Here is a 26,175-nt window from a genome sequence, read left to right on the forward strand (position 1 = left end):
CTCTGGATTTAGGATAATGACTTGTAAGAGCTCCATCTACCCCTCCAGAGGTTTTAATACCTCTTTTTGGGGAAAAAGACCTAGTCTAACTTGAATGAGATGGCCCTTTAGAATATTATTGCTCCTTGCCTCAAGTGAGTCATTTATTTTTATTCATTTATTCACCTACCTATTTATTTATTTTTATATTTATATATATATTTATATATTTATTTATTTAAATATATATTAAATATATTTATATATTATCTCCTCTAAAATAGTCTGTTCTGAAGTTCCTCAATGACATTGATTTCTCTGCTTCAGGAAAAACAAGAAAGGCCACCTGAAGTTGTGTATTCTAAAGACAGGGCTTGATTCCCTGTCTCCTTGGGGGGCCTCAATTTGACTTGAAGGGGCCATTTCCTGACCTTATAATTAAGCTATAAAATGACTTGAACTATATGATTAATCAATTTGGGCAGCTAGATGGTTTAGGTAGATAAGAGTGATGGATCCAATGTCAGGAAGTCATCTTCCTGAGTTCAAATTCAGCTTTAGACATTTACTGGCTGTGTTACCCTGGTGCATAGTAGATACTTGATAAATATTTACTGACTGACTTTCAAGGTCCAGTCACTTCACTCTCTCTGCCTCAGTTCCTCATCTATAAAATGAGCTGGAAAAGGAAATGGCAAACAATTCCAGTATCTTTGCCAAGAAAACTCCAAATGGGATCATGAAGAGCTGGACACGACTGAAACAATTGAATAACAACAAAATTAATCAGTTGAATAATAGAATGGGACTTGTTTTCAGCACAACCATATCTATCTTTATCTTATAATATTTTTCAACTTTCCCCTTCCTCAGTTATATAAGTTCCCAACCATTCTACTTCTTTGAAAATTATCCCCCCAGAACAGTTATAACTTAACTACAATTCAGGTACTCAGTAACTGTTCAGGTGACAATAGGAAAATCCTGTTGTCTCCAGGAGATATATATCTTATATCCTTGTGGTTCTGGTAGGTGCCATTAGAGAGGGAGCTCTGGCTTTAGGAGAATACCTCTTAAGAGCCCCAACTCTCCTTTTTCCATTTTTGGCAGGACAAAGTAAGTTATTAGAATGAGCAGGCATGGACGCATTGCAATATTAATTGCAGATCTTATTACATTGTCTTTCTTCCCTCTCCCCCCAACCTGCCCTCTTCCAAACTTAGTTATTTATTCCTAGGTTACTATTGTACTTTCAGTCACCCAGAACCCTAGATTTGCTATTTCTGATGTTCTCTTCAGAGTAACCTGAGTTTTTTTCACTTGCCTTTATCCCACAGATCCAATCGACTGACAAATCCACTACAACATTTCTTACATTCATATTCCTTCCTTCCTCCACCATACAGCCATTACTCTAATTCTGGTTCTCTTTATCTTTCACATGAACCTGTTATAACCTTCTAACTGACTGTCCTCCCTCTAGTTTCTCTCCTCCAAATTCTTCCTCTATCTAGCTGCCAAAGTGACTTAAGTACAGGTCTATCACAACACTATCCTGCTTGACAAAATCCAATGGCTCCCAAATGACTCTAGGATTGAATGTTATTTTATCTTTATCTCAACCTGTTTAATTTCTATTTTTATGTAAATTTTAAAATGTAAGTATGTGTGAATTCAAATATATAATTTATAAATAAGTAAATGCTTCATTACCCTCCTGGCTATGCATCTCTGACTCCCTAGACTTCAGCACCAGCCCAGAGCATAGGGTTTTTCATAGACTAGTTTTTCATTTTCATAGTCTAGGACAGATGTCTTATGATATAGTTGGAAGAACTGTGGACTTGGAATTAGAGATCCTGGGTTCAAATCCTATGTCTTCCACCTTTTAGTTTTAAGGCCTTGGACACATATTTCTATCTGATTCTTAGTTTTTTCATCTGTAGAATGTGAAAATAACCTCTGCATTGCCTAAATCACTGTTTTTCAGCAATTTTCGGTTGGTAACTTAATTGTCCCACCTAAGTCATAGGGTTATTATAATGACCAAATGAGAAAATGAAGAGAAAAATACTTCTTAATCATTAAGGTTCATATAAATGTGAGTGATTCATCATTTTACTTTCATCATTTTAAATACTAATAATGTCAGTGTGACTATTTCTTTCACCAAAGAAGATTTCAATTCTTCCTAACATCTTTTAGGTTTTTCTGCTCTCAAATTTATTATCTAATGTGTGAAGATTGGATTTAGCTATCTGCTGATTTGTAACAATGAAGATGCTTATTCTAACAAAATCAGGGATGTCTTGGGAACTTTGCATTACTTCACCCTACTTTGTCTAACAAAATTGGGAATATCTGTAACCATGCTTGAGGATTGAGTTTTAGGAGGCTGGCCTTTGATAGAGAAATTGACAAATAAGAAACAACTGACAGACCCCTGGGCTGTCCAAAGTCAAGCCTAGGCTACCAATGGTGTAGAGGAAACATAGGAATGTGAGGTAGAATCGTCTAGGTTTTTTTCGCGGGGCTTCCTCTTGTCGATCTTTTTCCCAGGAGAGGTGGCTCTGGCTGGCAGCATGCTAAGCGTTCTGAAATCTTGGTGTGGTGGCAGCTATTTGTCTGGGTTTTGGCGATGAGTTTGCCCTTGAGCTAATTCATGTTCAGGCATCTTGACTGAGCCCTCTTGGAGTTCAGGCTGATTCCTTCTTCCTCTACTCTCCAAAACTTTATCTTCCTAGAGCCTCGAATCTCCCCCCTGGCACAAGCCAGGTGGGAGAAATCCTACACCTTTTCCTTCTCACTTCTTCTTAATTTCTTTCCACTATATTAATTAAAATCACCATAAATTTCCAGCTGACTTGGTTTTTTTATTTGGGATGTCCCATGGTGACCAATGATTAATATAGTTTAGGTCACAACACTAAAGTTATCCTTTATAAATGACCAACCTTATATTAATCTGTACTGTTAGCCTTTGAGCCATAAACATGGTCTATTACTTCACCATTATAATTTTGCCTTTCTAAATTATTTTAATCTGTCAGGACTTGCCTTTTGCAGACATAGCCCTAGAAGCATCCTGGGTCACCTCTTCAATAGGATGAGGAATCAGGAAGACTTTCAAAGAGGATTATTACAATTGTCATCAGCATCATCATTTGTCTCATTTTCTTCATCTTCCCTATCCTCTCAAATATTTATTAAGCACCTGCTGTGTACATAGCAGCATATTAGTCATCAGGAATTCAAAGACAAAACCAAACAAATTCTTGCCTTTGGGATATTTACCTTCCATGATAAAACACTCACACATCTTCATCTTTTTCATGGAACTAATATAGAACAACTTTTGGAACATGCATCTATCTTGATATTATTTTTATTTATAATAATCATATACAATATATCATATATATTATATTATATATAATGATAATTTATATTATTTGCTTTTTGTAATGAATAAAAGTACTGGTAAGTAAGCTTCTCTTCTGTAGGCTCACTGAAAGCATATTTGGGATAACTCCAATGGCAGATTAGAGGTTAAAGATGATATGTATCTCATTCAATTGCCACATGATTTTGAATTCAGTTAATCAACAATTATTTATTAAACTACTTACTTTGTGTCATTGTCCTAAATAATGGAGAAACAAAGAGAAAAGTGAAACAGTTCCTGGACTGCCAGCTCTCTATGTGGTAAAGGTTTTTCATTCTGCATAGCTTAGCTATTACAAGGATTTAATAATATGACAACATCTATTAAACTTTTTCTCAGATTTGTATGAATTAATATTTTGTTCAGGTGATTGTGGGCAACAGCGCAGTCTGTGGTAATGGTCCTTTTCCAGTACAATTTATTGAACTTTCTAATTTGGAGGCCTACATTTGTGGTTTTGGCATTTATTAACTATTAGTTTTATGAACAACAGCAAAGTTTTGATGACTAATTGTAGCCAATGGATCATGTCTTCATAGGTATCTAGTAGGTACTCAATTTTTACAATCTTCTGTGAAGTTTTATATAATCCCTGTCATTTCCCTGCATAAACTGCATTAGTTAAGAAGCCCTGTATCCTTAAAGAGAACAATGTCTTGTGATGATGATCTAGTTTTGACCATCATATACCCCTTCTTTTCCACAAATAATTTCCCATGCCTCAGCCATTTCTTTGATCCTTGTATGTCAATTTCTAGTCAGTTAATTTCATGCTGATGTTTCTCTAGAGGATCTTTTGATTCAACTCTTGTATCTTAGTGATTTCACAGGCTTAATTCAGTAGTAAACTGATTCTGATTTTATGTAATAAGTTCAATGATGAGACCTATTGTCAGTTGTTATTGTTGCATATTGAAGTGATGTCTGCTTATTCCAAAACTATTTTTGTTAGCTTCTTTCCTGTTTATCATTTGAACTGAACTTATCTATTAGTCTTCTTCCTTCATTTTGATTAGGAAGCATTAATTTTTTCATAGCTGGGTTAGGGTAATGGACTCTATATTTTGTTAATATTATATGGGTTTTTGTTAGATTACTTTTCAAATTGGTCGCAGTCCATTTTACAGTTTTGAAAAAATGTTAAAATGATATTATATAGGTGTTAATAACTTTATAGTCTTCTCATTGAACTTTTGTTTCATGATATTCATAAATCTCTTTATATACATAGCCACAGCTATCTTCTTGATAGCTTTATGCTTGATATATCTCACATGAAAGAAATTAAGGTGTTTTTAGACATCCTCTTTGTCCATTGATTAAATTTGACCTCTAGGTTAAAATTCAAAATATTCTGTTTTTGTCTTTCCTTGATATACTTTATGAATTTTACATTTCCTGATCCTAAATGTTCATTGATCATCATGTCTGCCTCTTCGCGACCCCATATACCAAAACAATATATGGGGTTTTCTTGGCAAGGATACTGAAGTGGTTTGTCATTTCTTTCTCTCCTCGATCCAATGAATCCTTGCAATCAGCAATTAAGTGCCCTGCCCTGGGTCACATAGCTAGGAAATATCTGAGGCAAAATTTGAACTCAGGTTTTCTGACTCCAGGTCCTTCACTTTATCTATTGAGCCACTTTTCCTAAGATAGGAAGTTGTTTAAGGTATTTTTTAGCAAACCATATAACCTGAGGGAATCTACACACAGTAAGTGATTATTAGGGTGTTTTGGTACATTAACTCGGAAGTCAAACCAAATTCTATTTTGGAGAGATGACAGTAGGTTTAGGATGAAGTAAATCTATAAGGCTTTTAAGCTGGTTTCTAGAAACATGCTACATTTTATATCAGGTACTCCTGAAATTCTGTTGATAATCTATTTTAAATAAAGAACAGTTTTTCATGTGGACATCAAATACTTGTAGTCTGGGTCTGCTTAATATATTTGTAATATATGAATAAGCCATGAAAACAGAACTAAGTCAAAGACTTTGTGATAATCAATGAAGACACTGTAAATTTGTCATTTCAGTTGAGTCTGATCTTCATGACTCCATTTGTAGTTTTCCTGGCAAAGATGGTGGAGTGGTTTCCCATTCCCTTCTTCAGCTCATTTTACAGATGAGGACACTGAGGCCAACAGAGTTAAGTGACTTTCCCAGGGTTGTATAGCAAGTCTCTGAATCCAGATTTGAATTCAGATTTTCCTGACTCAATGCCTAGTACTCTAACCACTGTGCAACCTAGCTGCCCTCATTCAATAATTACTAAATTGCTAATCAGTTGTTATTTATACTATCAGGATTTTTTGGTATGCCCTTTTTTGCTTTTCAGATTATATACTGTTTTAAATAAGCTTTAAGAGATGTTTTTAGTGGTACATTCCAAATGCTTAGTATAAAGTACATGAACACATAATAATTAGATTGTTAATAATCTTAATCTACCTTCTCATGATTTGGAATTGAGGTCCAGAATAATTAGAAAGCTCTAAAGAATTAGTCTGAATATATTTCCATTTTGTGTGACCAGTGGCCCATCCCACTGGGGCATTGATGTTTTATATCCAAATTGGAGAACTCTTAGATAACCAGTTTTCTTGTAGGAACATTCACTGGATTAGCTCAATCCCAAAGAATGGAATTGGATGTAAAGATCTTCTTCAATGTCTTGACCTTCACTATATCTGTTCATATCAAAACAAAGTTTTCTCCCCTAGGTTCTGGTGTTCTCATGTTGTTCTGCTATTTAGAAAACTGAACTGAAAAAAAAACAAACTCATTTCTAATATGGTGATATTTATTCAGTTGTTTCAGTTGTGTACAATTCTGTGACCCCATTTTGAGATTCTCTTGGCAAAGATACTTGGAGTGGTTTACCATTTCCTTCTCCAGCTCATTTTACAGATGAGGAAATCGAGGTAAACAAAGTGAAGTTACTTATTTAGGACTGCACAGCTATTAAGTATCCAAATCTAGATTTGAACTCATGAAGATAAATTCCTGATTTGTAGCCCATTGATATATCCACTGCACCACCATCTGGTTACACTACAGTATTAAAGTTTTAATATGCTTTTAATGTATGTTTAATATGCATTCTTCCTAGGATTCTAAGCAGTTAAAAAGCCATCTGGGAGGGGGAAGATGGGTGGCTCAATGGAATGAGAGCCAGGCCCAGGGATGGGAGATCTTGGGTTCAAATCTGACCTCAGACACTTCATAGCTGGGTGACTCTGAGTAAGTCACTTGACCTTCACTGCCTAGTCCTGACCACTTTTCTGCCTCAGAACCAATACATAGTATTGATTCTAAAGTGGAAAGTAAGGGTTTAAAAATAAAAGAAGCTATCTTGGAGAGGTTGAGATTATTAATGGGATTAATATGTCCCCAGTAATTAAGGAAATGAAGTGTGTGTGTGTGTTTGTGTGTATATGTGTGTGCAAATTACACACAGGAGTATGAATAATAATGAAGATATTTTTAATACCTAGCATTTATGTAGCACCTAATATGTGTCCAGGCTTTGTGCTAAGTGCCTTATAAATATCTCATTTGATTTTCACAATAGCTGTAGGAGGTAAGTGTAGACAGAGGAGTGACAGGATGACAAAGCCATAGATTTATAATTTTTTTTAAGTCATTGCTTTTTGTCTTAAAATCAATTCTAAGGCAAAAGGGTGATAAAGGCTGGGCAATGGAGGTTAAGTGACTTGCTCTGGGTCACACAACTAGGAAAACTCTGAGGTCCTCCCAACTCCAGGCCTGATGATCTTATTCACTGTCCTACCTAGCTGACCCAGGATCACAGGTTTATAGGAAAAGAGATCTTATAGAATGTTTGGTCAAACCTCTTCATTTTACAGACAAGGAAACTGAGACTAAAAAATTGCCCAAAGTCACATACATTCAAGAGCTGGGATTTGAACCTTGGCCTCATGTTTCTAAGTTGATTGCTCTCCTTCAAGGGTAAATGACAAGCCTCAAACCATAGGTGAGTTAGGGGGATGCCTACCCCAATCATGTGAAGGCTTCCCCAGGAGAATTGGAAGATGAAGCCATCAACAGTAGTCCTAACTTTTGTCTTGCCCTTGGCCCTGGATGACTCTGGAAGAGACAGTGAGTCTGATGACTTTGTGCAACTCTGCCTCACTTACACCCAATTTACTCACAAGTCAAAACATCACTCATGATGTCATTGGTCCTCTTATGAAGGGAAGGACAACAACAGCTCTTCTCATAGTACAAAAGTGAATAATTCTTCCCTGTGGTAGGAAATTCAAGATTTAAGATTCAAATAAAGCAGAGATCATCTGAAAGAGGAGATTAAATCTATTACTAGATTGACTATAGAATGGGGATATTTATGGTCTTGGCTCCAGGTTAGAGTCAGGAACAGAAATATTCCATCAAAGTTTAAGTAGCCCAAGTTTGGCAAACCTGGTCATTTTATTCTGGAAATTAGTTTGTCCTACCCCCAACTGTCAATGCCCTTACCTAAAGCCCTGGGCAGGCCTTTCCCACCCTGCATCCTCTCCATTACCTCTCAGATGACTCTGAATCAAGATTAAAATCCTGCCTTGGTTATTTGCAATTTTTCATCACCTAAGGTAAGTATTGTTGTTTTAATTTATTTCTATTCTGCTCTTTGTGACCTCTTTTGGGATTTTTTTTTTTTGCATTTTACAAATTAACTGAGGCAAACACAGTTAAGTGACTTGCCCAAGATCATGCAGCTAATAAGTGTCTGAGACTGAATTTGTACTCAAGTCTTCCTGATTTCAGACCTAGTACTCTATCCATTGTGCCAACTAGGTGCCCTAATAGAGGCAAGCAACTTATAGTAATTTCTCTGGGTCCCAGTTTTCTTTGCTATGAAATAAGGGAGTTAGATACTCAGCTAAGTGGTGTAGTGGAGAAAGTACTGAGCCTGGAGTCAGGAAGACTTAGGGTAAAATACATCCTCAGCAGCTTATTAGCTGTGTGACCTTGGGTAAGTCACTTAACTTGAGCTTTTTCATCTGTTTTTCAAAAAAATATATTTATTTATTTACTTTAATTGATTAATTAATTTAGAATATTTTTCCATGGTTACATGATTCATGTTCTTTACTTTCCCTCCACCCCCACCCCCCAGAACTGACGAGCAATTCCACTGGGTTTTAAATGCATCATTATTCAAAATCTATTTCCATGTTATTCATATTTGTAGTAGAGTGATCTTTTAAAGCCCAAAACCCAATCATATCTCCATTGAACCATGTGATCAATCATCTATTTTTCTTTTGCATTTCTACTCCCACAGGTATTTCTCTGGATGTGGATAGTGTTTTCTTCTCATAAGTTCCTCAGAATTGTCATGGATCATTGGATTGCTGCTAGTAGAGAAGTCCATTACATTCGATTAAGTCTCTATGTACCTTATGGTTCTGCTCCTTTTGTTCTGCATCAATTCCTGTAGGTTGTTTCAGTTCACATTGAATTACTCCAGTTCATCATTCCTTTTAGCATAATAGTATTCCATCACCATCAGATACCACAATTTGTTCAACCATTCCCCAATTTATGGACATGCCCTCATTTTTCATTTTTTGGCCACTACAAAAAGCGAGGCTATAAATATTTTTGTACAAGTATTTTTCCTTATTATCTCTTTGGGGTACAAACCCAGCAGTGGTATGGCTGAATCAAAGGGCAGGCAGTATTTTAAAGCCCTTTCAGCATAGTTGCAAATTGCCTTCCAGAATGGTTGGATCAATTCACAATTCCACCAGCAATGTATTAGTGCTCCAATTTTGTTATAACCTCTCCATATTTACTACTTTCCTTTGCTGTCATATTGGCTAATCTGCTAGGTGTGAGGTGGTTTCTCAGAGTTGTTTTGATTTGCATTTCTCAAATAATGAGAGATTTAGAGCACTTTTTCTTGTGCTTATTGATAATTTTTATTTCTTTATCTGAAAACTGCCAATTTATGTCTTTACCCATTTATCAATTGGGGAATGGCTTGATTTATTATACAACTGACTTAGTTCCTTATAAATATGAGAAATTAGACTTTTGTCAGAGGTTTTTATTATAAATATTTTTTTCCCAGTTTGTTGCTTCCCTTCTAATTTTGGTTTGTATTGCATTGGTTTTGTTTGTACAGAAACTTTTAAATTTAATGCAATGAAAATTATTCATTTTACATTTTGTAATATTCTCTACCTCTTGCTTGGTCTTAGATTCTTTCCTATCCCATAGATCTGACAGATATACTATTCTATGTTCACATAATTCACTTATAATTTCCCTCTTTATATTTAAGTTATTTACCCATTCTGAATTTATCTTGGTATAGGATGTGAGATGTTGATCTAAACCCAATTTCTCCCATATTGTTTTCATATTGTCCCAGCACTTTTTGTCAAATAGTGGGTTCTTCTCTCAAATGCTGGGTTTTTTTTTGGGGGGGGTATCAAACACTATCTTGCTGAGATCATTTACCCCAAGTCTATTCCATTGAGCCTCCCTTCTATCTCTTAGTCAGTACCATATTGTTTTGATGGTACTGCTAGGCCCCCATCCTTCACATTTCTTTCATTAGTTCCCTTGATATTCTTGATATTTTGTTCTTCCAAATGAACTTTGTTTTAATTTTTTCTTATTCTATAAAAAAGCTTCTTGGTAGTTTGATAGGTATGGCACTGAATAAGTAAGTTAATTTGGGTAGGATTGTCATTCTTATTGTATTAGTTCATCCTACCCATGAGCAATTAATGCTTTTTCCAGTTATTTAAATATAGTTTTAATTGTGTGGAAAGTGGTTTATGGTTGTGTTCATATAATTTCTGTGTTTGTCTTGGAAAATAGAATCCTAAATATTTTATATTGTATAGGGTGATTTTTAAATAGAATTTTTTTCTCTTCCTAGCTCTTGCTGTTGAGTTGTGTTGGAAATATAAAGAAATGCTGATTTCTGTGGGTTTATTTAGTATCCTGCAACTTTGCTAAAGTTCGTGGTTATTTCCACTAGCTTTTTAGTTGATTCTCTAGGATTCTTTAAATAGACCATATCAACTGCAAAGAGTAATAGTTTAGTTTTCTCATTACCTACTTTAATCCCTTCAATTTCTTTTTCTTCGCTAATTGCTATCACTAGTGTTTCTAGTACAATGTTAAATAATAGAGGTGATGATGGGCATCATTGTATAAGGATTAAAATTGGGGTTTTACTCAAAATGAGAGTTATAGAAGTGGTCTCTATAAAATATTAGCTCCTAAGCCAAAATGACTGTTAGCAGCTTTTATTTACAAGGTAGAAAATGTGAATTAGAACCCTTGCCTTCCATCTTAGAATCAATACTGTGTATTGGTTCTAAGGCAGAAAAGTGGTAAGGGGTAGGCAATGGGGGGGGGGTTAAGTTCAGAAGTGTCTGAGCTCAAATTTGAACCTAGGACCTCCCATCTCTAGACTTGACTTTCAATCCACTGAACTACCCAGCTGCCCCTCCCCGCCCACTAAGTCATTCAGCTGCCCTGGGATAATCTCTTTTAAGAGCACCTTGGCAATAAAAGCCACTGTGGCTTGGGCACTAGGAAATGCTTCTGGCCATCTGGTCAGCTCCACTATGACTAGACAAAATTATTTAATGTCTGGCTTTTGGCATCATGATGAAGTCGATTTGAAGATGCTCAAAATGTGTGTAAGCCAGAGGACATATACCAAATACTTTGCCATGAAAGGCATGTTGGTTATGTGCTTGACAGGTGGGGCAGGCTGCACACACTTTAGAGACTATGGTAGTTATACCAGGGGCTATCCATACTCTTTTAACAGAATCTCCAATGCCTTGGATACCAAAGGGACTGTTTTTTTGTGAATGGATAAACAAATTTGACAATAAAAACTTCTTTGGAGTAGGGGTTTTCCATCAGATGACATCCATACTCCACTGATCTGTTTTGATTTGAACTTTTGTTTCCATTTTTCTACTTCCTGTTCATTGTAAGAAAGGGATAAATTTGAATCGTTAATAGTTACTAAATTAATTCAGGCCCTTCTAAGGCTGCAAGTTTTGCTGCAGTATCTGCTTGGTGCTTCCCTCTAGAGACAGGGTCAGAATTATATTATTAAAGAATCATACTATTTAGTTTCTAATTAATTTTAAATCTGCCTTTCTGTAAGCCCTTTATTGATTATGATTTTTATTGTATTATGGTCTGAAAAATTGCATTTATTATTTCTGCTTTACTACATTTGTTTGCAATGTTTTTATGATCTAGTACATGGTCAATCTTTGTATATGTGGCATGTGCTGTTGAAAAGAATGTATATTTCTTTTTATCCCTATTTATTTGTTCTCCAGATATCAATTAGCTCTAATTTGTCTAACTTTTCATTCACTTCTCTTACTTCTTTCTTATTTATTTTTTGGTTCAATTTATCTAGTTTTGATAGGGGAAAGTTGAGGTCCCCCATTAGAATGATTTTACTGTCTATTTCTTCCTTAAGCTCCTTTAGTTTCTCCTTTAGAAATCTGAATTCTGTACCATTTGGTGCATATATATTGAGTACTGATGTTTTTTCATTATTTATACTGCCTTTAATTAAGATGTAATTGCCTTCCTTATCTCTTTTAATCAGATCTCTTTTTGCTTTAGCTTTGTCTGAGATCTTAATTGTTACTCCTGCCTTCTTTGTCTCAGATGCAGTCCATTAAATTCAGAGCCGCCCTCTTACCTTTAACCTGTGTATGTCTACCTGCTTCAATTGTGTTTTTTGTAGACAATGTATGGTAGGATTCTGGTTTTTAATCCATTCTGCTATCTCCTTCCTTTTTATGGGTGAGTTCATCCCATTCATATTCATAGTTATGATTATTGTCTGTCTATTCCCCTCCATTTTGACTTCACCCTTTGTTTCTGTTTTTTCTCTTATCTCTCTTAACTTCCCCTCATACTTTTTTCTTTTAGTCAGTCTCCCTCCTTTCCCCTCCCTAATGTTAATGCCTTTCCCACCCCTCCCCTCTTATTATTCTATTCTTTCTATAGTGCCTTTTAAATAACTCCCCAACCTCTCCCTCCCTTGTATTGCTCCCCTATCCACCACCCTATTTATTATCCTTCTACTTCTCTATAGGGCATGATACAATTCTCTGCCCCAATGGATATGACTGTTCTTCCCTCTCTGAGCCAATTCCAATGAGCATAAGATTTAAGTATTACTTTTCGCCAGCCTCTATAGGTAGTTATCTTGAACTTGGCTATAACTTTCCTGGGCATTGTCAATTGGGAATTAAATACAGGAGGTGATCTGTGGATTCTTTGAATCTCTATTTACCCTCTTGTTCAAGAATATCAGGGCAATTTTCTTGGATAATTTCCCATAGAATGATGTCCAGTCTTTTTCTTTTGTTATGATTTTCAAGTAGTCCAATAATTCTAAAATTGTCTCTCCTGGATCTATTTTCCATAGACCAGCGGACTGGGTGTCTTAGTGTGCCTGCAGCTCTTGTTTGGGTTTGGTGGTGAGTGTCCTTAGTGTGGTGACTGGGAGAAGTTCAATATCATGGGTCAGGTGAGGTGTCTTCCCTGAGCTCTCTCAGAGTTTAGGCTGATTCTTTTTTTTCCTTTACCTTTCCTAAAAACGCCATCCTCCTAGGAATCCCCTTATCTTGGAGGAGGCCTCATGGCTGGAAGGTCTTTGAACTCCCTTTGGCTCATGCTAGGCCAGAGAAATCTTATACCTTTTTCCCTCTCTCTTCTTCTTAATTCCTCCCTTCTATATTAATTAAACCACCATAAAATTCCCAAACTGACTTGAGTATTTTTATTGGGATTTAGAAATTAAATCCCTGGCGACCAACTAAATTTATGTTCAGTCTCAACCCTAAATTTACCCCTTATAGTTGGCTATAAGTAGTTATCCTCTTCCTCCTCTCTATGCCTTTCTCTCAGTCATCTCTATGCCAGTTGCCCAGTCAGAGTCCTGAGCTTCCTGTAGTGATATCAAGATACTCTGTTACAGTTGCAGCCTTTGCCTTGGGATCCCAGTCATCCAGATTCCTGCCAGTCTCAGTGTAGTAAGTGGGGGAGGGGTGTTGGATTTTTTACCTTACACCAGAGAATTCAAATTCATCTGTGTACCTTTCAGGTTGAATTGAGTAGGAGAGACCTGTGGCTCTGTGTTGCTGAGTTTGGCTTTCTGTGCATTCTGAGACTGAGATTTTCTGGCCTCTGGAGGCTTCTTCTCTGCACTATTGATAAACTGGATTAAGCCAGTTGAGCTGATCTGTTGAATATGTCTTGAGGCCAAAACTTCCAGAGGCAGAAGCCTGAGATGGAGGAGTGGTGGCTGAAGGCTGCAACCAGGCTACCCTCCTCTGTCCCTCTCCTCCAGCTGTGTGCAGAGCTCTGGCCTTGAGTGGTTGTGGTAGTAAGGCACTCTGTCTGGCCTGGGGCCCTTGCCCCAAGATCCCACTGACCTCCCATGTCTCAGCACAGTAGGTAGGGGAGGGGAACCTGGACTTTCCTTCTTTCTTTTCCTTAAACCAAAGAATTTAATCTTTTCTGCATACCTTTTAAGTTGAATCAAGCAGCAAGGTCCCATAGGTCTGTCCTGTTGTTGGATTTGGTTTTCTGTCCCCCACGAAGCATTTTCTTTTTGATTGGTATGGAAGGATTTTCCCAGAGGAATTTACTTTTTCTGCTTCTAAGGCACCATCTTGACTCCACCTCTTTCTTTTTTTTCATTTTTAAACTGGGGATAATAACATCATCTGCCTTCTAGAGTTGTAAGAATCAACTGAGAATATTTGTGAAGCACTTAGCACAATACCTAGGATACAGCATTTGCTATATAAATTCTACCTATTACTATTAGCTCTAAAGCTATGATTCTATGATCCTAAAATTCACCTACCCCTCAGATCTCTGGCCTATACAACAAGCAATGCTTAACCCAAAGAGTTTACAAAATTGTAATCTCAGAACAGTTTTGGGTAATTTTCTTAGCACACTTCAAATTCACCTAAGGATGAAGGCAGCCTTGATGCCACATGGTTAAGGAATTGAAGCAAATGTTATCAGCACAAAATAATGTGCTCTAGAAATCATAGTATATGTATGAAATCATAAAATTTATTTTCAAGGGTAACTCATCTATTAGACCTTTGGAGACAGCCTTTCATCTCTCCTCTCACCAACCTCTAATTTTCTACCTCCTTTCAGCAGTTAATGGACTATCTACATCAGCCTACTTCAACTGCACTAGGCTGTTGTTAAAAAACTCATCTTTAGTATCAGAACAAATTAGGTAAATAAAATACTGCCTTATATTCAAACATGGCCTTTATGGTATTTTATTAAAGCGATAAATCAAATGGCACCAATTCAGTGTTTGAGCAAGACTTTTATTGAGTTATTCCATACTTGCCATTATCCAACTTTCAAGTCCCTCCCCCCACATTTATGATTCTGAAACATTACATCAGTGTTGTCCCCATGGCATTTTAATCTAATCCAGCCCTTTAAGGGTAAGTATTTACAACACTGGGTCAGGTTATGATCATTTTATGAAGCCATTGTTTTATAGGTACTCATTACCTTTGTTAAAAGAGCCTATAGCCCTTCTGCATTCTGGTCTCCACCTTCCATCCAGCATTCCAATTCTGTCCTGGGTTTCTGGACTTTTGAATGGTGAGGTTCACCATAGTGATTCAAAACTTGTACAACTTTTTATTACTCCTAGCCCATATTAAAAAAAAAAAATGAACCTTTGACTCAACCCATGATCACTGTGACTCTCTAGACAAAACACCCCTCCATAGATACTAGTCCCCCAAATTTATTTTCTTCTCCATATATTACCTAAATATATTACCTATAGGGACAGCTGTGGCTCACTGGTTAAGGGTCTTGGGCCTGGAGTCCTTCAGAAGATCTGAGTTCAAATGAAGCTTCAGACACTTCGTAACCATGTGAACTTGGATAAGTCATTTAATTTCTGTATGCCTAGAAGACAGCCAGATGGCTCACTGGATAGTGTTGGACCTAGAGTCAGAAAAACCTTAGTTTAAATTCAGTCTCAGATATGTCCAAGCTATATGACTCTGGGCAAGTCACTTCACCTCTGATTGCCTAACAAAAGGATCCACTAGAGAAGGAAATGGTGAACCACTCCAGTATCCTTGCCAAGAAAAGCCCATGGATAGCTATGGTCCATGTGGTCATAAAGTGCTGGACATGATTGAACAACAGTAAGCTATTACAATGCACTTTCCTTGAGGGCAGGAACTACTGTACCTTTCTTTTTTAATTTGTATCTCTAACACTAGCAGAATACTATGTAATAAGATAAGTATACAATCAATGCTTCTTCCTTCCTTCCTTCCTTCCTTCCTTCCTTCCTTCCTTCCTTCCTTCCTTCCTTCCTTCCTTCCTTCCTTCCTTCCTTCCTTCCTTCCTTCCTTCCTTCCTTCCTTCCTTCCTCCCTCCCTCCCTCCCTTCCTTCCTTCCTTCCTTCCTTCCTTCCTTCCTTCCTTCCTTCCTTCCTTCCTTCCTTCCTTCCTTCCTTCCTTCCTTCCTTCTTATCTTTTTACCTTCTGCCTTATAATCAGTACTGGGGCAGGACGGCTAGGTGCTTCAGTAGATTGACAGCCAGACCTAGAGATAGGGGGTCCTGAGTTCAAATTTGAACTCAACTACTTCCTAGGTATATGATCCTGGGCAAATCATGACTTCCATTGCCTAGCCTTTACCATTCTTCTGCCTTTGAACCAATATACAGTATTGATTCTGAAACTGAAGGTAAGAGATTAAAAAAAAAAGAATTAATACTAGATATTGGTTGCAAGACAGAAGAGTTAACAGATATTTTTTCCATTTATTCTTTGGCAAACTGGTTATAGTCACAAATACTATTTGCTAAGATTTGTAATAAAAGATAATCTGTGTGGAACTATTTCTAAGTTGTGGTAACTGGATACTCTGGCTTGTGACTAGAGAGCTGCTACTAGGGGACACCTGAGGCTGCTTAGTTATAATGGAGATAGAAGAGAGATGATGAGATATAATGAGAGAGATGCTGCTAGAGGGGTGCTCTGGAGCTGCCTATTGATCACTAATGGCTAGTAAGTTAAGATATTTCCTTCCCTTCTCGTCCCTTCACCTCTCAGTTTCCACTCACACCCTTCTGCCTTCCTTTCCCCTTCCCCTGTCTCAGCCAGCCACCTTCTAAGTAACCCTGGGGAACTATGAGATTTCAGAGAAATATTCTTTACTCTTCTTTTTTCAAGTAAAGGGGTTTATTGGTAACAACGGAATGGGGATTGAGGTGAGAGGGATGAGGGTGTCTCTAATCTCTAAGGAGAATTAGAAATGTGTGGGAAATGTCAGTCCAGTCACAGTTGTGACTCAGAGACAGCCAGAGAGATGGAGGACAATGGTTAAATCTTCTTCTTTAGTCAGATAATCTCTGCTTGAGTAATTCAAGTCCAGATTCTGTCAAAAGCCACAAAGGTCTCTCTCTCTGCCTAGGTCAGGGAAAGCCAGTCTCTCTTGGTCAGGAACCCCAGAGAGAGAGAATCAATTTCTCCCTCTGGTCAGCTCCAACTGCCTCACCTGGGAACATTCCGTTTGGAATCTTTGCCTTGATTGACAGACAGGTCCTTCACCTTGGTCTGCATGCCTGGCTTGTCCTGCAAATCCTCCCTTTCTTCATGCCTTTTCCACAGATCTTTAATAAAAATCTTAGACCTCTGAAGCTAAGACTATCTTCTTGAGATATGGAATCATGTTTATAGAAGACAGAAAAAAAAAGAAAATACATAAATATAAATAGATTGCCTGAAAAATTAGTAAATATCCCTTAATATATTATCATAGGGACTTGACATAAAATATGGAAACAGGTAGCTAAATGGGAAAACACTTTTATGTGCTGTGAGCTGATGCTGTTTACCTCCTAGTACCCTTAGCCTATGTTTGAGGAACATTGCTTACTTTATATTAAATTCAACCTTCCTAAGTTTGGATGCAACAAAGCATTTATAGTAATGCTACTTCACACATTTCTTAATCGAAGTCTAGGTCTGAAGGGAAAATATTTATCTTTTTATAGAGCTAGCAGCTTTTTGACAGAGATACCTGTCTTTTGCCATGTGTAAAAGTGCCATCAATGTCAATTATCCATTTTGCAACTATCCATTTCTTCTAAATTTCTTGGATTTGGAGAATATGGATAAAGTCTTTTAAAACAAACAATAGCAACATATATAATATATAATATAAACATAAATATAAAATATAAACAACCCAAACTTTGTCACTCAGATACTGTTTAAAATTCAAAAAGGTATATTTCTTATACTATGAGTCTCAGGGTAGTCAATAAATGTCAAATGTCAGATTATTTATATATTTATTGGATCCATGGAACATTTTTTGAGGAGGCCTACTGGCATTTGGTCATCACATTCTTTGAAGGCATAACACAGAAGAATGGAGCCATAAATATATCAAAATATTTCAAATATTCACTTCAGTACAATAAATCTCCTGACATCAGAGAGCATTGGAAGGTGCTTTGCTCTCAGGCATTTTCTTTGCAAAATGATTCTTTCAGTTCTGATGTCCAAGGTAGGTAGAAAGACATATTCATTTGATTGGTGTAGGCAGGACATTTGCTGTTGTTGTTTTTTTTTTTAATGTTCCAAACTGTGGAATCATTAACCTTTGATTGAATCAAGCTGTCCAAATCTTGTCAAGTACTGCCTGCAGGCTGAAGACTCTGATTATGCACATTCCTATACTGGAAATTTGCATATTCCTGTCCCAGGGAAACCCTGAAAAGGGTTAGCCATTTGTGGCAACATTGGGATGGTCTTTTCAAGACAAATCTAGCATCTAATTTAATTGGCCTTCTGAATCTTTCTATCTGTAGCTTTATTGGATAGATTTCTGAGTTGCCTCAGAATTTTCTGGCCTAAAGATAATATTCAGCACTGACTTAGAGTAGAAAATATGATTATATTAGATTTCTGCTATTGGGTTGAATAACTGCTTTCCCTTTCTTTAAAAAGAAATGAAGACAGTGTAAAAATGGAGATTTGAACCCTAGACTTCAATCCCCAGAAATCCTTGCTCTAGTTCCCTAGATGCTTTGTAACCTCACCTGAGTTCCCACCTGGGCTGAGAACAAATTACTATTTAAAGGGTCTCTGCCTACAGCTCGCTCTCTTCCTACTTCCGCTTGCAAGCAGACATGTCGCTCATGATGTAAATGAAATTGAATGAGCCTCTCGGCCCTCCCAGGCACGTGTTTTCTTACTTGTATTTTCTTAAATTCTTAAGCTTTAATAAACCTCATAAAAATATAATACTTCTAGCAGAGAGAAACTAATTTTACCTGCCACAGTTTGGCAATTTTAATCTTAACAATAGCCCATCTTGATGTTGGTCACTGACTCTGCCAGATGATTATTTTCTACCTTTTTATCTTTTATTCATTTCTCATCCCAACTATGTGAATTTTTTTTCTAATGTTCTGTGTATGTGTGTCTGTCTGTCTGTCTCTGCCTCTCACCCTCTCTCTCTCCCCTTTGGTTTTGAAGATTATAGCTGATCATTTGAGGGGAGGAGAAGCTAGGAAGAACAGGGGATTGCTGGGACTGGAACTGAACTGACCTGAGTTCAAATCCAGTGTTGGATGCTTACTAGCTGTGTGACCCTGGGCAAGTCACTATAAACTCTGTCTCAGTTTCTTCAATCAAACAATAGAAGTAATAATAGCACCTATATCTCATGGTTGTTGGGAGAAACAATCGATATAAAGCACTTAATAAGTGCCTGGAATATTGTTGTTCAGTCCTGTCCAACTCTTTGTGATTCCATTTTGGGGTTTTCTTGGCAAAGATAATGTAGTGGTCTATTGTTTCCTTCTCCAACTCATTTTATAGGTCAGTGGTTCTCAACCTTTCTAATGCTGTGACCCTGCAATACAATTCCTCATGTTACAGTGACTCCAAACCAAAAAATTATTTTGGTGGCTACTTTAAAACTGTAATTTTGATTATGATTTGGAATGTAAATACCTGATATGCATTATGTATTCTCATTGCTCCAAATCAAACATAATTTAAACATAGTGATTAATCATAAAAACAATATTTAATTATATGTTGAGAAATATTAATCCAGCAGGAGGCAGCCTGAGCTTTGGGGCGGGAGGTAAATCCTGCCTGGGGAGGGGGTCAGCAGACGCTGCCTTCTTCTTCCTGTTGTCTCCCTCCAACTCGAGCTGAGGCTTCACTTTGCTGGGGTTACTCGGCTCCGTTTTCTGCTCCAGGAGTTATCTGCTCCAGGACTCGTTCTTAACTCCTCTGGAGCCAGTGCCCGGGTGCTCTCTGTGGGTCTCTGTTTGAGTCCGGTCTCCAGGCACAGGGTAAATCCATCGCCCCTCATAGGGGGAGGGCTGCTGATAGGTAACTAATATTAGTACAATGTGCGGGCAGCTGGGTCCCCATTCTTTCCAAGATCTTGCTGTAAAGTAGTGCGATTTCTCAGTGGCTAAAGTCATCGGAAATATGTATTTTCCGATGGCTTTAGGCGACCTCTGTGTTTTGGTCGTTCGACCCCCACTGGGGTCATGACCCACAGGTTGAGAACCGCTGTTATAGATGATGAAACTGAGGTAAATAAGATTAAGGGACTTGCCCAATGTTATACAGCTAGTAAATATCTGAGCCTAGATTTGAACTGATGAAGAGTCTCCTTGATAAAAAAAAACAACAACAAAAAACAAAACAAAACCTGTTTTTTCTACTGTGCCACTTAGGTACTTGCCTGGTATATAGTAGACATTTAATAAATGCTTACTCATTTTCTTCCTTCCTTCATTTAAAAATATTCTAAAAAACCTGAACCATGTCAATTACATGCTATTTAAATACTACTACACAAAATATTATTAAATTAAGATACAATCGTGTTAAAATTCAAGAGACTGTTTCATATGCCTCTTGGATGTCAATAATGTAAAAAAAATGCTCCATCTTTGGATTGTTTTCTGAGTTGTTCTTCCTTTTGGCCCTGTTGTCCAATGAGTTGAACTCTGGAAAGTCACTTGTCATCTGCAACTCAATGTTTCTGAGTAAAAAGTAGAAATAAGAGACATTCTGTTTTGATGAAGATAGAGTTAGCTGGTCTTGGAGCCAGGCAGACCCTGGCCTCAAAATTTATGTCTGACATATACTGGCTATATTACCCTGGGAATTTCACTTAATCTGCCAGTGTTTTAGACCAGTATTTTACAATTATTTTCTTTTTGGCTCTTCCCAATGAGGTAGGTTCTATTATTGTCTCCATTTTATAAGTGAGGAAACTGAGGCAGAGGTTAAGTGACTTGCCCAGGGTTAAACAGTTAGTACCTAAAGCTGGATTTGGATTCTGGTCTTCCTGAATCCAGGATTGGTGCTCTCATCATTGTGCTTAACTAGTTGCCATTATATTAAATGTTCATTTCCTTCCTCTTCCCCTTCTTCTTCGGTTTTATTTTACTTACTCTCTTGCTTAAATCAATCACATTTTTTATCTTTCATTTCCTCCTCTTTGTCCTATATTTATACACTCTTCCAAGTGAATAGTCTAGTCACTTGTCACATCACTTTCTCCTTCAAATAATTTTTCATAAAAATATTCTTCTAAGAAATCTGCCCTGAAACATAGCCTGGAAACAACTGTAATTAATTCTGTAATGTTGTTGTAATTGTTGATCACTATGCCCTATAAGTTCTTTCTTCCCAAGGTATTTCTTCCCTACCAGAGCTTTTATGATCTACATTATGATCTCACTCACATAGGAAATTTTCAGTGTGGAAATTCCTTCCACTGTTGATAACTTAAATTCTTAGAAATTTGCTGGGGCCACAGAGTCACATAGTCACGTTGTATCAGAAGCAAGACTAAAAACCTGTGTTTTTCTGACTTCAAGGCTGACTTGAAGACTGTGGTTGTTTGAAACTGCTCATCAGAGTCCTTTTGGGGTTTGCTCATCCCTAACAGACTCATGGATTTAGAGCTGGAACAGATCTCAAAAGGCAGTGTCTAATTTCCTTATTTTACAGATGAGAAAACCAGACTTGTTCATAGTCATACATGTATTAAGTGGCAGAGCAGGGATCTGAACACAAGACTTCTGATTCCAAAGTCAATGATTGCTTTGAAGGTGCTGACTCAGCTGCAACAGATTTGTGGGTATCATTTTTAGCAAATGCTACAATTTACTTTTCTTATATAACCCAGTTAAAAGTAGTCTCTGTGGGGGTTGAGAAGCAGGTGGACTGAAAATGAAATGGTTATCATCTCATCACTCCTACTCTGGCAGACCAACTTATATTTCCTTTCCTAGTGTGCCTTCAGAAAGTAATATAATTTTGATAAAAAATCAATAGTGAAAAAGATAGCATGGGCCATATTTAACCTATCCATGAAAAAACATTATTTTAAATTTCTTTAGGAACATCTATTTACATGACAATAATTGAGATAATAATCATTCTCATTTATTTATTATAGAATGTCCACAAGGACTTCTACTTTCTAACATTTGATTATCCTATTTAATTAGCACATGTTTAGGAACGATTATAATAAAACATTAACAAGTATTTCCTTTTTTCCTGCTTTCTCTCCACTAAAAAAAAAAACCCTTGTAACAAATATATAAAGAAAAGCTAACAATTCCTGTATTATTATCTATGTCTAAAAATACAAGGTGTCCCAAAAGTCTTGGTGCACCTTGTGTATGATTGTCCTTCTTTCTAGTCCCTCACTTCTTTGTAAGGAAATGGATAGTATTTTTCACTACCATTTCTCCATACACCAGTCATGATTGATCCTTGCATTGACTGGATTTCTTAAATTTTTCTTTTCTTTTTTTTTTACAGCATAAAAATATTTTTCCAATTATATACAAAAACAATTTATGACACTTGTTTTTTTTTAAATTTTTGAGTTCCAAATCTTTCCCTTCCTTGCCTCTCCCCTCGTTGAGAAGACAAGCAATTTAATAGCGATTATACATGTATAGTCACAGAAAACATACATATTTCCATATTGGCCATGTTGAGAGAAAAAATATGACTAGCCCCCTCTAAACAAACAAGAAAAATAAAGTAAAAAAAGTATGCTGCAATCTAGGTACACACACAATCAACTCTTTCTCTGGAGGTAGATAGTATTTTTCATCCCAAGACATTTTGGAATTGAGTTTTTCAAAGTTGTTTGTCTTTATATTATTGTTATCGTATAGATTATTCTCATTACGCTCACCTCACTATGTATCAATTCTTTCAAGTCTTATTGAATTTATCTAAAACCATCCTTTCATCATCTCTGGTGGCACAATATTATCCTATTACATTCATATGCCAAAATTTTTTCTAATTGTTCCCCAACTGATGTACAATCCTAAGTTTCCAGATCTTTACCACCACAAAAAGCTTTTCTAAACATTCTTTTATGGGACTTTTCCTTTGACCTGTTTGGTGTATAAGCCCAGTAGTGTTATCACTAGGTCAAAGAGTATATGCAATTTAGTGACTTTGGAGATTAGCATATATATATTACATTTAAATAAATATATATATATATTAATGATATTTTATTTTCCCCCAATTTCATGTGTGGAAAATACTTTAAAACATAAAAAATTGAGGCCTCAGGGCTCCTTCCTTCCCCTTCCTCTTTCTCTTCCCTCCCTAAGAAAGAAAGCAATATGATTTAGGTTTTACAGATTAGCAAGTGTTCTTGTTCCTCTACTAAAGTCTTATGCTGATGTCTCATTGTGGTATGGACATTTTTACACTTGAAATTAAATTGTTCAGCATAGTCTAAGATAGATAGGACAATGTCTTATATGGGGTGTTGTCTCAGCATTTAAGAGAGAGCTGCCTCAGAAAAACCTTTTCTACCAACTCTTATAGAGCAAGGCTGATTCCCTAGCCTTGGTACCAAGTACAGCCACTGCATGCAATTACTAAACAGGAGAGAAAACTCAGGAAAAAAATATATATACATATATCTTTTCGGGCTCTTTCTCATGGCTCGCTGTATAGATCAAAGAGGAACATGCCCAGGTCAGATAAGTGTCCTAGAGATAATAAACATGCTTTCCAGAAACCTTCCATAGGGTTTTCTGGAGGAAAGTTCCTGCTTTCTACTTGTCAGATCTCATGACATTTCATTGATAGCAGTAGAACACATGGGCTGTGTGCATCTTTCCTTCATGTCACATAATTAATTGACTCACCTGTTTTTCCAATCACATATATTTCTCCTAATTCCTTTCAAACTTGGAGGATAATGCAATCAGTTGGTTAATCAGTCCACAAACTTTCACTAAGTGCCTTTATGAACAGCATCCAATAGTGCTTTGGCATAGTGCTGAATAAGAAATTGTAAGAAAGAGATATGAGGACATCCTCAAACCACTCCTTCTTAGATGTGGAAGGTTGATATGTCCTTTATACTGCTTCACAGTATAGGATACACACACACAAGTATACAGGATAGTTCAGGGGTTGGGATTCTGTCTCAGATGTCAGAGGTGTTACTATGGCTCCACCAATTTTAATGGTACCAACAAATCAAAACTGATTCTTGAATAGACATTTAGGTTGATCCTCCAAGAATGTAGATTCCTCACTCTTGTTACCAATGAATTAGTCCATTTAGAAGAAAATAAAATGTCTTTCTTTTGTTCAGAAATAAAGAAAAAAAAAACCCATAATTCGTTTTCCTTCAATTTCTTCTAGTAAATGTCATTAAAAAAAATAATAGTATATCAGCTTTGATTACTCTGTAAGACTAGCTCATCTATGTACTGCTTTTGAAAGAAATACTTGGTAAAGTCGAGTCAAAAAATAATAAACATAAAGACATACTAAGGTAAATGGAATGAAAAATCACATACAAAAAAAGGTCAAAACTGAATATAGCAAAATTATAAAGATCAAGCATGACTCAAAGAAAGAGAGATGAGGGGAAATCTCCAACCCACCCCCCTTAGATGTGGAAGATCTGTAGGCTTTGCACATTGCATGTATTTGTCAGTTGTGTTGATTCTTTTTCTCTCTTTAAAATTTCATCATTTTGTTTTTTAAAATACTATTTATTTTATGGGCTAGTTCTCTAAGAGAGGAAGGGGAAAATACCAGGGGGGAACTGATGATTAAAAAACAAAAAACCATAAATAGGAACTTATTTTTTAAAAAGACCAAAAAAAGAGAAACTGGTTAATTTTTAAATAAACTGCTTTTAATTTTTTTTTCCCTCTTTCAGGACTTATGAAGCTACAAATGGTAGCATGTGGGTGTTTAGTATGTCAATATTGAAGAATGTCAGGTTAGCACTTTACATGTATCTAAAAAAAATGAAGAGATTTTGTAGAAAGTTGAGGGAAGAAATTGGGTTTTTGTTCCTTGCTGTTTGAAGTTTTTGACTTGAAATAGCTACAATAAATACCCATTAGGATGATATGTTTACTAAAGTCACCATCCCCTTTCCTATTTGTCCTTTCCCTTAATTCCTTTCAGACTTGGAGGGTAATGCATTCATTTGGTTAATCAATCCACAAACTTTCAAGTGCCTTGTATAAGTGGAAATTTTGTATCCTTTGGACTTCATCTCCCAGAATTCTTCCCCTGTCCCCAAATTCCTTTCCCCTTTCTGTTTATGTGCGTCTTTTATATTTGTATATAAGTTTTCATGGCTCCTCCCTTGTGCTCTCTTTTTCACTTGTGAGGCTGGTGAGCTCTCCCTGTTTCTCTAGTTTTTTAGTTTCCTTTTGCTTAAAGTTAAATATTATTAAATATAATACTTGGAATATTGAATATTAATTTTTAAAATCTACAGCCTTTATGAACAAAATCTAATAGTGCTTTGGTACAGTGCTGAATAATTATAATAAAAATGAAAAATATATAAAACAAACATAATAGCTAGCATATATACATAGTACTTTAAAGTTTTGCAAATATCATTTCATCTTATTCTCACAACCTGGTAAGATAGCTGCTATTATTATCCTCTCCATTTTATAAATGAAGAAACTGAGGCATGCAGATGTCAAGTGACTTACTTATGGTTTTATCTAGCAAGTATATAAGGCAGAATTTGAACTCAACTTTTCCTGACTTCAGGTCCAGTACCCTATCTAGCTGATCCTGCTTAATAAAATCTGTTCTTACTCTTCCTTGTTACCTAAAGGCTTGATAAAAGGAGTAGAAGAGTGGGGAGCTTCCTTGGGAATAAAATGAAAGCACTCAGTCTTGTTTACATTTCTTCAACTGCTCTTAAACGAATCCTTACTCTCTCCAAACTTCTAAGGCTGTACAAGAATAAAATGCTGGTCTATTTTTAGAAGAAACATTTAGAGGGACCATCTATTGAGGGGAAAATTATTTTTTACTTTTGGTTTTCTGGTTCATAATTTGTCCTCAGGAGCACTCATAGATTGTTTACTCTGAAATTCTTTCCTTTCCACTTTCTTGGTATGTGTTATCTGTTAGAAAAGGCAGTGGTGGTAGCGAAGAAGGCACTCCAGCTTGCTATGTTGTTATTCATGTCAGTATGATGCTAGAGGCTTGGGCATTAAAAAAATAAAAACACCAACTCTTACCTTCTCTTTTAGAAGCAGTACTAAATATGGGTTCCAAGGAGGAAGAGGATGAAGGGTTAGGGTCCCATGTTGGTGAACCTA

This window comes from Monodelphis domestica, chromosome 1, assembly GCF_027887165.1.
Source record: "Monodelphis domestica isolate mMonDom1 chromosome 1, mMonDom1.pri, whole genome shotgun sequence".
NCBI classification, from domain to species: Eukaryota; Metazoa; Chordata; class Mammalia; order Didelphimorphia; family Didelphidae; genus Monodelphis; species Monodelphis domestica.